General features: G+C 32.0%; 1 long non-coding RNA gene across 1 annotated transcript; it reads left to right on the top strand.

Annotated features, from left to right (window-relative positions):
• The first annotated feature begins 35 nt into the window (after nt 1–35).
• LOC143044667 (uncharacterized) lies at nt 36–4,951 on the top strand. Its single transcript, XR_012968753.1, has 2 exons — nt 36–297; nt 4,386–4,951. It is a non-coding gene; the product is annotated as an uncharacterized LOC143044667 (long non-coding RNA).
• The last annotated feature ends 9,631 nt before the right edge of the window (nt 4,952–14,582 follow it).

Genomic DNA, 14,582 nt, shown 5'->3' with positions numbered 1-14,582 from the left:
AATTTCCATCAAATTGTATTAATACTTTTTTTTGCACCAATACAAAAATTTAAATGTATGTTTTTTTAACAACATAATTTAAAAATATAAATTACTTTCGGTTACCATTCATAAATGGAATGACGAAGAGCATTCAACCGTTCATATTGGATTTAAAATACGTATAAAGTATAACACCTACAAGTTAGATCATCGGACGGATATAAAGTTATCTCACCATGAATTCAATTATTCCTGACTGAAGTCAACATTTACATTCATGGTACAATAATAGCTGCATCTTTTAGCAATTTAGAGGTAAGATGTTTTATAAATCTTCATTGATATTAAACTTTCGTCTAAAATTTATAACAGTTTAGACGATTTACAAATGTATACATTTTTCATGCTAGCGGAACACCCATAGAAAAACGTAAACATTGTACGGGTGTGGCCCATTTACAGAACTTCGAAAATTAAAGCAATAAATAACTGGGAGTTGTGTATTTCGTTGACACAACACCGACTCTATGACTAAGTGGAATTTTCTTACTTTTCTTTGCAATGGATATATTCATAATATTGCGCTCTTAACGTAAGTTTTCATTTATCGATGTGCTTTGACAGCTTTAATTTATTATTAAGCTGTTTCGCATCGTGAAATTGCAGAGTTCCAATCCTTATAAAACGTCTTGTATCTGCATTCCGTCTTAAAAATTGTCCTTAAACATGTTAAAGTTTCTATGTTAACCACATTCTCGGGACTATCCATGGTGTTTACATTAAATGATCTTAAATGCTGCATGTCATGAGCAAAGGGCACAAAGTTTTCACGATTTTTACATTACATACTGTACTGTCCTTTTAGAAGGCATAAAGTTTTCAGGGTACAATATATACTGTACTGACGTTAACATAGAACACCAAGTTTTCGTCAAAACAAGGAAGTAAATAACTGACGCGTTTTTGTATCAAATTACAGGAAGATTTTATTAATAATTTTATTTCGAAATATGAACTATCATAATGATTTAAATCTTTGTCTATTAACCATTGTTATGTGTGTAATTGAATAAAATAGGGTTATGTATAAAGAAACCTAGATGTGTATTAATTATTGATCATCAGAGTATTCTAAAACGAAATAAGAAATTGAGATCAATATTGGAATTGAATACGAGGATTATATACACACAGGAATAAATATTGAATGAAATAGAGATTGTGTTGGATTGGTATTTTATTAATATCCGTCTTTCAAATGCATGACCGTAAACCGTAATTCGAAACTTGTTTTGTTAATAAAACATTTTGTCACGACAGGCCATATTATCACTGAACATGCTACAATTTTATCATTAAAATACAATTCAACTTAGAAACTGTGAAATTGTCTAGGTTAAGTTTGCTAATAAAACCAAGTCACGCTCATGACTACATAGAAATAAATGATGACTATTAAATGATATTAGAATGGATAAGCTGCGGTAATCTACATAGTCATTTTCAGTATCACTTTATAAAGGTATGTACTTTAATCTTGTTCAAAACAAATTCAGAAGCCCCATTTCCCCCTTAATCAATAATTTGTTGTCAACAGTTTTTCATGAAAACAAGATAAGATGAAAGTGATTTGGCGGTGAAAGTCGTACCAAACTATTTCAATTACACTGACTTGTTTTAATTAATATATTGGGTTTTCTGTTATAGTCGTGGGTGTTCTGTCTTTCTTAGATTTTGATTCTTTTATTGTCCCTAAACACCCTCTTGATATCTTTGTTGTCTTTCCCTCGGTTTGTTAGAATATTTGGTTGCCCCGTTAATATGGTTTTGTCTAAAAAAATATATATCATTGCTGATAAATATTTATAACCAATTTGTGTATGTTGATAAAAAGTTGGCATTGGTTAGGTTTCTGATCACAAGTATAATCATTCACTCGTAAGCATGAAGATAAAACCAGAACATATTTGAAATTGCTGAATTGTATAAAACATTTTATCACGTGAGAATACTTATTACAAGGTAACCTCTACATACTATCACATACAAAATGAACAGCACAAGACGTATACTGTAGTTGAGACATTGCCAAAATACAGCAACGTTTTTTTTATTCAGCGTGGTTTTGTGGCGATGTTTTAGGTCATTTTAAGGCAGGGAACGTTAATAATATATACACTTAGTTTGATTAAAAATTAATTTGTCCAAATTAGACAAGATCCGGATCCCCCAAAATCCTTTATCTATTTGGCTCACATCAAAATATTTGTGATAAGATCTCAAAGTGATGCTTTTTTGAAAGTTTTTGCAGTTTTGCATTATATTCAAAAAGTTCTCACCTCAGCAAATGTTCAAGATTAAAAATTTAATAACTGATATCTATGACAGAAAAATAGTGTCTGCATGATGAACATCTGAAGATACTATTCGGAAAATTTACTATTTTTTTGTTTTCAAGGGACAAATATGAACCATCTCCGTTATTCACAACCTTACTAGACCCAAATTAGCCAAATAGCGAAGAGCGTGACAAATTTTAAGGTACACCACGATTAAAGACTATACATCAGGCTATCTTGACTATGTATAGTTTGTTGTTATTTTTCATTTGTTTGTACGTCTTATTTTTAGTAGGAGTATGGGGTTGGTGGTTGATGTAATCTGTTGTATTGTCAGATATTTTTGGTAGTTCTTAATATTGTATGAATGACTTTCCAATATCTACACAAAAGGGGTGCCAGATTGAGCCATAGTTAAATACTGTTTACATTTGACCGAAATACCAATATAATTCAATAAAGCACATCTTCTAAATTGATTTCATTAGAAAACATCGTTCCTGGTTAAACGCTTTGGTTTAATACGATCACTTGTTTGTTATTGGAGATCGTATTCTGATCTCTTTGTTTGACGATTTTGTTGGCCTGCTGCCTCATTGACATGCACCTGACAAGGCAATACCAAGCTCGTGTAGATCAATTTGTATGTTATGAACAGTGGTTGAAATGGCGGTTAAGCATTGGCTCTAGGAAACACTATATTAGATAGTAACGTCAAAATATATTATCCGATAACAAATCCCTTTCGGATGTAAATGTTTTTTTGAAAACTTATCTAGAGAGCAGTTACTATATACTCTTTAACCTGGGCTTCATATTTGAAACAAACCTGTTAGTCAAGACAACTTTATTTATTAAGTTTTTCTAATCTTCGAGTATTCAGAGGTTGACGTAATATGAGTTTTGTTTATTGGCATCTAGGATTATATATTTTGGTTACTGTGTTGTGAAATTTATCCAGCATCTCCGTCTACTCAGGCAGGCGTCTTACTCCATGAATTATGTCTAGTTAGCAGTTATTTCAACGTTAATTCATTACTTTTGTGTCATATTATACCTTTTAATGTTACCAGAGAAGACAACAGTTATTCTCATAGGCGGACCAAAAAAAAAAAAAAAAAAAGGGGGGGGGGCTGCTAAGGGGCCCGGCCTCCATTTTGTGGTGAAAATTTGGTTGATTATACAGGGAATCACTGAATTAAGGTAGATTCATGGTATACCGCCATCTTGTATTGTACAATCACAGTACAAAATCGGTCTAGATATTTGACTAAATCTGCAAATGTGGAGACAAATTTGCAATTTAATGGTTAGACTGTTTATTTATATAAAGAAAACTTGTTAATTTATTGTTTTATTTAAAACATTTAAACAAATATCAAATATTTTGGTTTTTAAAATCATTGTTTTCAAATGAGCCATTTAAGGAAAGATAACTCTTTCAGTACAAAATTTATACTGGGCTAATACGGAATTTTTTTATTTTTACTTGTAGCAAGAAAACAAGTTTGGTGACACTATGTTTTCTTTTCATTTTCTTAAAACATATTATGAAACTTATCTTCTCACAATTTATTTCAAAATTCTATCATATAGAATTTTTTTTAAGCACACTAATGTGTTTTTTCATGAACAAACTAACCAAATTTAGTCAATTTTCAATGACTCATAGCTTGAAAAACAGCACGATGACCTATACTTTTTATTACATTTTGGAAAAAAGCATGGAAAAAATCTTCATTTTGGCAAATTATAAGAAAATTCTGTCTAAAAATATATACTTTTGATCTACTTTAAGCATGACTGGAGCGGGTCCTCCCTTAGGTCAGTCAGTGCTCCCCCCCCCCCCCCCCCTTTGTGAAAAGTTCTAGATCTGCCACTGATTCTTCATTTGGTTGCAAATGTCAAAATATTGTATATGCATGATATATTTGCCGGTGGACGCTTCTCAATCAAAAATTGAAAAGAAAGTTGTTTTTTTCTGTCAGACAACAGACATTCAACATTATCTTTTGTCGATATCAAACTCAAATATCTTATTTGATTTTTGTTTGTCTGTTTCAGGTAAATTCATCACCATGTCAAATAATCAGCGAGATGATCATCACTATGACTCACGACAAATGGTTCCACAATCTGCTAGAAGTAAATCATCGTCTAACAGTTCAACACATAAAGGTTTCACTTTTGACCCAATGAAAAACATGCATTTATGGACAATGTGGAGAATAGGAAACACAGAAAAGATTGTAAATTTCACAAAACACAGAGAATCTGAAGTTTATTTACAAAACGAATTACAACACGGAATCTTTTCTGGAGTACCGTATGGTAGTCCTACTTTACTTGTTCCACCTCTTGCAAGCAATATTAATGTCACCGAAGCAACGAAACGTAGAGCAACAGAGATGATGCATTCAAATGAAGGAGACAGTGTATTGAAAGCAGGACAATTTATTTATTTTGGACTACCACGAGTTGCTCTAAAGAATGGTAAATCTCAAATAGCACCGTAATTCGATATTGTAAGACATAGCCTAATATTGTTACTTTTAATCATCCAAATTGTTACTTTAAATGACGAAATTGTTACTTTAAACGAACCAAACTGTCACTTTAAATTATGCAAATTGTAACAACTGTATATTTTGCTACTCACACAGATGAAATTGTAATTGTAATCATTTGTTGCATGACATCGTCATTCTTCATTCTTTATTATATTATAACATTGTTTAAACTAAACTATTATAGCATATTCAGCTATAGACAAGAGTATTTATTACAATATAGATATAAAAATGTATAAGAAATATATGAAACTTATATCTTATCTTTTATCTAGGTAAAAATGAAAAAAAAAAAATAAAGAATCGTTTTTTCGATCACATTTAACCTAGTTTGTATTAAAGATATTGCACAAAGGAGAAGGGGCTATAAGGGGCAAAATTGGCCCCACTTCAGAATCTATTGATATTTCTTTCAATTGATCTCTATGATATGGAGCTTATAAAACACCAAAAATTTTATAGTTATCTCATGCGGTTTTCTTGTTATGACGTTGTAAAAATGGTAGGCCGACTAAGCTTAAATATCAGATTTTTACGTATTTTATCCTTTTTTTTATGTATTGTGTACATTTTACAATAGATTACACCTTAAATAATCAACGTGAATACATTATTACTAGTGAACCATTGTATTAATACAATAAAGAACAAAATTGATATAGAGTTTAACTATTTAATATTAGTAAAATAGTTGCTATGGTAACAACAAGTTAACATTCGTTCTGTGTACATGTATGACCAAATTATAGAAATTTTTCATCAGAGAAAATCTACAGTTATTGTCTGTCTAAAAAAGAAGATGTGGTATGATTGCCATTGAGACAACTGTCCACAAGAGACCAAAATAACACAGACATTAACAACTATAGGTCACCAAATGGCCTTCAACAATGAGCAAAGCCCATACCGCATAGTCAGCTATAAAAGGCCCCGTAATATATGACAATGTAAAACAATTCAAACGAGAAAACTAACGTCCTTATTTATTTTTCTTTTAACTTGAATAACCAAAAATGAGTTTGTTTGTAATTAATGTACTCGGCTGATAAAAACACAAGAAGGTGGGACATATTACGCACTAGTATACATATAATATATGAATAAAGATCGCAATTTCATAAACTATACATTTCAACAATTACCGGCTCAACCTTAATAAAACCTAAATATTGTTAGCACATTTTTTTTATTTTTTGTTGTTAAGGTGTCTTTACAATATCATGATAATGTGATTTAAAACGACAAATGTAAAAAATTACCCTTTTTAGACACATGCAATAAAAAAAACCTAATACAAACTGCAAGTTTCCAGATAAATTTCACCACTTTGAATTAACGAGTAAAATCTGTATACCGCCGTGGTTTCTTATGTCGTATTGTAATAAAAATTTCCCCGATTTTTCTTCTTTTAATACGCAAACGATAATAATAAGTAGACGAAAGTAAGTTCGCGTTTGAGTTTACATTTCCAACTTTGATCGTTGATGTTTAAAATATTGGTTTCTTGGCATAGTGGAATTGCAGTTTGTGTACAACAAAAAAGGAGGAACGAGAGAATTTAAAAAGTAACCTGATATTGCAAAAAATAGAATTTGAAGCATACTTTTCATAAAAAAACGAGCTGAGTTGTTTTAATGTTAATTCTCATTTTCAACATGTTGCAATATGGTATTAAATCGAAAACCATTTTTGAATCACGTGTCACTACCGATTCATCGTAAACTTCACAGGGTTGAGTTCAATATCGTAGCAGCTACCAATATCTATGTAACAACTAGTCTACAGCTACATTGTACATGTTCAATAGTCAAAATCTACGTAGCACTACGTAGCAGCTACGATATTGAACTCGACCCTGGTAAATCAGGGTTGAGTTCAAGATCGTAGCGGCTACATATATTTATGACTATTGAATGTGTAGCTAGCCTATCTGCTACATAGATATTGGTAGCAGCTAGGCTAGGTACTCTTTCAATAGTCAAAAATCTACGTAGCACTACGTAGCCGCTACGATATTGAACGCAATCCAGGGTTATATTAAATATCGTAGCGGTTACATAGATCTACATAGGGCTTCGTAGATTTATTACTATTGAACGTAGCTAGCCTAGCTGCTACATAGATATTGATAGCAGCTAGACTAGCTACTCGTTCAGTAGACAAAAATCTACGTAGCACTACGTAGCCGCTACGGTATTGAACGCAACCCTGCTGTTAGTCAATGTAGTTAATATCAGTACCTTGATTCCTTATTATTTTTCTGTATTCTATTTTTATTAGAGATGAAAAACCAAGTGACGACATACACTTGAAATTAAAACGCCGATGTCGCTTAAAAATCTGCTTTGATTTTACAAGTAAAGCTCCTTTAACCTTTCAAATGCAGATGGTTATATTATTTTCACTGGCAGCTGTATTTTGATAAACATGTTGACCCTTGATAATCCTAGATGAATCACAATTCAGTTCTGAGATGTTTTGTACATTTGTTGATGTGAAATTCATTCTTGTAACATTATAAATGCTTTGCGACTATTCAAAACCGTTTGAAAGCCTTAAACTATCGTATTTATATATCTAATATATTTTACCTTGGAGAGTATTTTATTATTTTAGGCGTAACAGCCTTTTGATGTTTTTTTTTTAAAATTAAGAATATGTAACCATAAACTTCAAGTTGAACTTGGAAGATGTTTTATCCTTTGAATTTGCCAATTGATTAGGGACTTTCTGTTTTGAATTTTCCTCGGGGTTCAATATTTCAGTGATTCTACTTTTCAAAATAGAACGGGAGAGTGGAAAGTGTTGTTTATGTAATCTAGACAGCGGGGATGCATTTCATGACATTTTCTATTGTTCAAATGTCATAGAAGGGAAACATACATAAATTACGTCTTCACCAACCAGTACAGATCTTATAAGTTTAAGTAAGTTTATTAGATTTCTAAACAAGCGTGTGTGTTTTGAGTCAATTGAAATTGTTTTTCATTGATGTGTATTATATATTGTACTTATGTTATTGTCTCAAGACACATTTTAACAAATTAATGCTGTATATAAATATCTAATAATATTACTGTAGCTGTTAAGCTTTATATCAGGTATTCTGTTGATGGTATATTGAAAAATTTATTTCAAACAATGACAAAATACTAACAATTTCTCTTTTTTATATTGAGCCTATTTGCCCTATAAAAAAATGAGTAACATGACTAAAGAAAACTAAAATTTTGCAACATGCTCATCGAAAAAAAAATTTGAGCAACACGATAAAAAATAAATATGAGCGACACACCAGTGATTAAGGCGCTAGTGATTAAAGCGCTGAAGATGGTTAAACAACAAATGGTTCTCTGACAAAAATTCATCTCGTTTTCCATGATATAACATTAAAATCACTGAAATATTGAACTTCGAGGAAAATTCAAAACAGAAAGTCCCCAAATCAAATGGAAAATCTAAATCTCAAACACATCAAACGAATGGACAACTGTCATCATCCTGGTTTTATAGCTAGTTAAATTTCACTGTATGACTTGTCACAATAACCCAAATTGGGACATATAAGTGCTGAACAAGTATCAAAGAATCAAAAAAGGCATACCGACAAGGAATTTTAGACAAAATGAAATATAGCAAGACAAAAATTATCATATAACAACAACACAATGGACGGGATGTATAAGTACAGGGCCACGTCATATGTAAAAAGAAACCAACACAATAAGGCATAAAGCCAAAGCATATAAGCAAAACTGAAAGACAAGAATACAACAATTATCTTAGAATACACAACGACGGGATGTATAAGGACAGCGCCACGTGAAATGGATACCACAAAAAACTGACCAAACAGTAAAAGAAATATTCATAAAGTCAAATAAAAGAATAGTATAACGCGTATTAAGTTGATAAACGACATCAGTACCCAGAATCTATATACTTCGTATATTATTTGTGAGTTTGATACTGAATATTTATCAACAAGATCTTCAAACCATTCGATGAACTGTTTTAGAACAAGGACGAGACGTTCTTGGACATACCCCTGGTTCAGCAACTCTCTGTTCAGACTCTTGTGAAGTCTAATTCTGGAACGTTTTAACGGGCAGGATTATTTTTATAGTAAATGAATTTATGGTAACCTGTGAAATAAGACTTTCAATAATGACAAACCAAGATCGAGTCTGTATAACTTTCAAAGAGATGACTTTAAAATGAAGTAGTATAGACCTGAGTGTTTTCTAAATTCAGAAACAAGTGGTTTGGTTATTAATTCATGCTGAAGCTAGCAAAACAGTTTATTTCGTTTTGTTCTCTTGTCGAGTCTTACAAAAGTAGTACAGCTAATTGAACATGTTTTCTTGAATTTTTTTTTTTATATTTTTAGGCTTTGTCTAAATCAACATCAATATATTGTATTTACAGATAAGAGTGGGAAGTACATATTTACTTTTCATAAGAAAAAATAATATGTTTATACATTTGATGTTTTTCCAGAGATTTATCTGGGCGTATACATATAAACAAGTAGATGTGGTATGATTGCCAATGAGACACCTCTCCACTAGAGACCAAGGCAAATGACAAAGAAAATAGCAACTGTAGGTCACCGTACGGTCTTAATTATATTTTGAAAAAAGAAAATTAAAAGAACAGACTATCGAACTGTGAGAAAATTAAAAACGGCATGTTCTTTATCAAATGGTTAAAACCAAAATGAGTTAAATCTGGCTTTAACTTAATACTTGTTTGGCTTTATAAATATTTTGATTTGAGCGTCACTGATAAGTCTTATGTAGACGAAACGCGCGTCTGGCGTACTAAATTCTGGTACCTTTGATAACTACTAACACCACTAGGTCGATGCCACTGCTGGTGGACGTTTCGTCCCCGAGGGGATCATCAGCCCAGTAGTCAACACTTCTGTGTTGACATGAATATCAATAATGTAGTCATTTTTATAAATTTTCGAAAAACTAAGGATTTTCTTATCCCAGGTATAGATTACCTTAGCCGTATTTGGCACATTTTTTGGAATTTTGGATCCTCAATGCTCTTCTACTTTATACTTGTTTTGCTTTATAAAGATATTGATTTGAGCATCACTGATGAGTCTTATGTAGACGAAACGCGCGTCTGGCGTACTAAATTACAATCCTGGTACCTTTGATAACTATTATGGCTATCCAAACATCCCGCTTATATGGCGTTGTTTAAAATACCGCTAAAATGACAACATTATGTGACAGGTATATAGTGTACAATTAAACGAAAGAACAGGAAGAGAAATATTTACAATATAGTAAAATATTTGAATCCGCCATTTGTACTGAGGCAGCGTAATGAAAACATCAATCTATCAATCAATCATTGAACCATTCACGGTATGTAGTCCTCGATTGAAAACAAACACTTCCTGGCTAATCTTATCTAAACAATAAGCATTCATAAATCTCTGTCACTTGTATGACACCATGTAAATATTAGTCTAAAAAAGAAGTGGTATGATTGCCAATGATACAACTCTCCACAAGAGAACATGACATAGAAATTAACAACTATAGGTCACCGTACAGCCTTCAACAATGAGCAAAGCCCATACTGCATAGTCAGCTATAAAAGGCCCCGAAATGACAATATAAATCAATTCAATCAAGAAAACTAACGGCTTTATTAATGTACAAAACATGAACGAAAAACAGGTATGCAACACATACACAAACGATTACCACTGAATTACAGGCTCCTGACTTGGACAGGCACACACATACATAATGTAGCGAGGTTAAAAAAGTTAGATGTTTAAAACATCGATGTCTTCGTTAGTTTTGAAAAATTTAAAACTCAGCAGTAGTTTGAAGAGGGGCGTAAAAGGTGGTATCTGCACGGAAGAAGGCAAAATGAAATTGCCATTTTACGATGAACGAACAATTAAAAATTTCTTGCACGTTGATCTTTTAAAGATAAACCACCCTGATTGGAACCTTCAATAAAATGTGTAAACTAGTAAGGAAAAAAAACCCAGATTCCACATACTTCCCAATTCCCTTAACTTCTCGACTTTCCCAAGTACCTTGGTTAAGAGTATCCCACCTTTTTGCACCGATTTTTAATCGCATCAGAAAAAAGACAGCAAACAGAGGGGAAAAGAAAGATTTAATCTACACTCCGAAAAATGAAAACAGAAGAGTGACTTATCACAAAAGAGCAAGCCAAAACTTCAAATATTTAGCAAAATGAATACGAAATTTTATCTCGTTTAACTATAGCGTAGAACGCATTTTTTATCTGACTATTGTGGAAATGAATGTACCTGTAATGTCACTTTACAGAATACTCCCAGATTTGTAATACCGACAATGAGCATATCAAAATTGTCCAATCGTTCGAGGACAGTAACAAAAAAAAAAAAAAAAACTACATAAGAAAGAAACAAAGATAAATAAATTTTAATTGCTGCAGGCAAACCACAAACAAAAGACTATTTTGGAAAAACATGCAATAAATAAATTGTCAGTAGAGTCACCTAATTGTTCATCTCTTGACAAAACAAATTCAGCTACAGTATAGAGGCAAATTATGTTTGATTCCTTCATATTACCAGCACAACATTGAAGACCACCATACAAGACACCTAACCATATAATTGTTTAAAAATGATGTAGATAACCCTATAATCCTCGTTATAGATGGTACTTATAATTACATTAAAAAAAGCAACAATTTCAAGTTTGAAAGACATTCAAATGGCCATCACAAAAACATCTATTAGTTTAAGCCTTTGATAATAAGTATAGGCTGTAGTGTATCTGTCCTAGGACATTATCAGACTGATCACGAGAAAATTTATGCCAGCATCATTTAACACAGTTTAAAATGAATATGGAACAAATAACAGTATGGATTCCTGGAGGGGCAATAGTGGACAGATGATTCCGAGATGCTGTAGACTATTTGAGTTGCCTTCGTTCATAAAAGAAAAAAATAAAAGGGGGGAGCAGTACACAGTAGAAGAGGTATTTACGAACAAACAATCATACCTGAGTTTAGTATTTTTATATACAGTCTGACGTACCCTGAATATTTACTTATATTCTCTGGATGGTAGAATTTGTAATTTTCCATTTGTAATTGACTTCCAGTGTATATCTGTCAGAAGACATTGCTTGTTTTCATCTGAATTACAATGATATTCGAGATGGGAACCCAAAATATGACATTTACACATAACTTTCTGTCATAAATGGTCATCAAAATATAAAAGCGTTGATTTAAGTATTATATCGGTCGTTCAAATGCTGAAAATGTTTGGTGACCTTGATTTTTCGATGAGAAAAAAAAAAAAAAACACAAACGTTGCAGTCAGACATCATAGTTCAGTACTTTATTTGACCTTTTCAATTTTTTTTGGATTAGAGCGTCACTGATTAGTCGTATGTAGACGAAACGCGCGTCTGGTTTATATAGAAAATTTAGTCCTGGTATCTATGATGAGTTTATTTAGCATGTTTAAAGGAACAAACTTGTTGCATGGTTGAAAACTTAGCAATAATTGAAAAGAAGGAAAAAAAACTAGCTAGAAATAAAGCCCCTTTTTTCAGAAGAAAACTGGTTGCCTGAAAAAAAGTTTTGGAAGAAGAAAAACAATGAGAAAAAAATGCAAAATGAGAAAAATTAAAAGCAGAACAAAATAATAAAACACACAGATGAACATAATAAAATGTTACTGTAGAGTCAGTTGGTTGTTAGAGTACAGAGACTTGGTTTATGTATTTCATAGTGACATGTGAGATATACATGGAAATCTATCAGGCAAATGTATATAAGAATTTAACTATATCTTTATCACTTTTTTGGTTTTTTTTGGAAAATGTTGTTTGTGCTGTATTTAGACCCTTCTACAACGAAATTTGTTTTACATGCACACGTATAAAAATTGCGGTTTTTAACCAACGCAATCATAGGTTTGAACGTAGTTTACAATTAAGACTTAATAAAATTTTTCGTTTTGGCTTGTATCATATTTTCCCTCCGGTTTATATGATCCGTTCTTCCTATATTGACTCTTAAAATTCAAGAGTCTATCTTAAATTGAGGGTAAATTATATGGCCTTCCAAATACCGTTTCGATTCCTAACATCACTGAAGAGACATTTATTGTCGAAATCCGGATCTGGTGTACAAAAATAAAATATTGACACCTTATGTTTGTGGCATAACATCTTGGCCACATCTTGACATCTTGTTCGACCTGTTAGTCAAATGCGTTTTGTTTAAGTATATTATTTCACTTTTTCGGTCTTTTGGAAAATGTTGTTTGCGTTATATTTAGACCTTTCTACATCGAAATTTGTTTTACATACACACGTATAAAAATTGCAGTTTTTATCCAACGCAATCATAGGTTTGAACGTAGTTTTTAATTTAGATTGCAATCATAGGTTTGAACGTAGTTTTTAATTTAGACTTGTTTATAGGAATATATATATATATATAAAATGACTGAATAAATAGTCAACGATCAATCTTACAGGGCGATGGATCATGTAATATGATTCTGCACACTACAAATATATATATATATATATATATATATATATATATATATATATAAAATGACTAATAAATAGTCAACGATCAATCTTACAGGGCGATGGATCATGTAATATGATTCTGTACACTACAAATATATATATATATATATAAGTTTAAAAATTTGCACAACGGTACTAATATAAGATGTAACATAAATACGAAGATGTTGTTATTAAATCGTGTTGACAAATATTTCAGATAGCCTTCTTCGGTGTCAATGGTTTTAACAATACTAATAAAAAATATATATAGTTAAATTTTTGCATCATCAATTTCAAAATAATATTTTTTAGTATGTTGGTGAACATAGGCGAGTCCTGTCACATTTTGGTACAAGTGACTCAAAACCTGCTTTTTTGAGCTTTCAGATGGCTTACCAATTAAAGTGTAAAACTAAGGTTTTTTTTTTATTCCAGGAATAGATTTTCTTAGCCGTATTTGGCACAATTTTTTGGAATTTTGGGTCCTCAATGCTCAATTTTGTACTTGTTTGGCTTTATAACTTTTTTTTTTATCTGAGCGTCACTGATGAGTCTTGTGCAGACGAAACGCGCGTCTGGCGTATTAAATTATAATACTGGTACCTTTGATAACTATTTACACCACTGGGTCGATGCCTCTGCTGGTGGACGTCCCCGAGGGTATCACAAGCCCAGTGGTCAGCACTTCGGTGTTGACATGAATATCAATAAATGGTCATTTTTATAAATATCCTGTTACGAAACTTTAAATTTTCGAAAAAAATAAGGATTTTCTCATTCCAGGAATAGATTACCTTAGCCTTATTTTGCAAAACTTTTTGGAATTTTGGGTCCTCAATGATCTTCAACTTTGTACATGTTTGGCTTTATAACTTTTTTGATCTGAGCGTCACTGATGAGTCTTGTGTAGACGAAACGCGCGTCTGGTGTATTAAATTATAATCCTGATACCTTTGATAACTATAAACGAGGTCACCCTTGGTCTCTTTGCCATTGCCTCAGGCTTCTACTTCTGCCAGCCTATCACCTTCTTACGAGCATAGGCCTACCATGTCATCCACTACAACTCTTGCCAGCATACCGCCTTCTTACTATCATCTGCCTACTATGTC

Source organism: Mytilus galloprovincialis, chromosome 1 (genome assembly GCF_965363235.1).
Source record: "Mytilus galloprovincialis chromosome 1, xbMytGall1.hap1.1, whole genome shotgun sequence".
Taxonomy (NCBI): Eukaryota; Metazoa; Mollusca; class Bivalvia; order Mytilida; family Mytilidae; genus Mytilus; species Mytilus galloprovincialis.
This window is presented reverse-complemented; position numbering and strand designations above follow the sequence as displayed.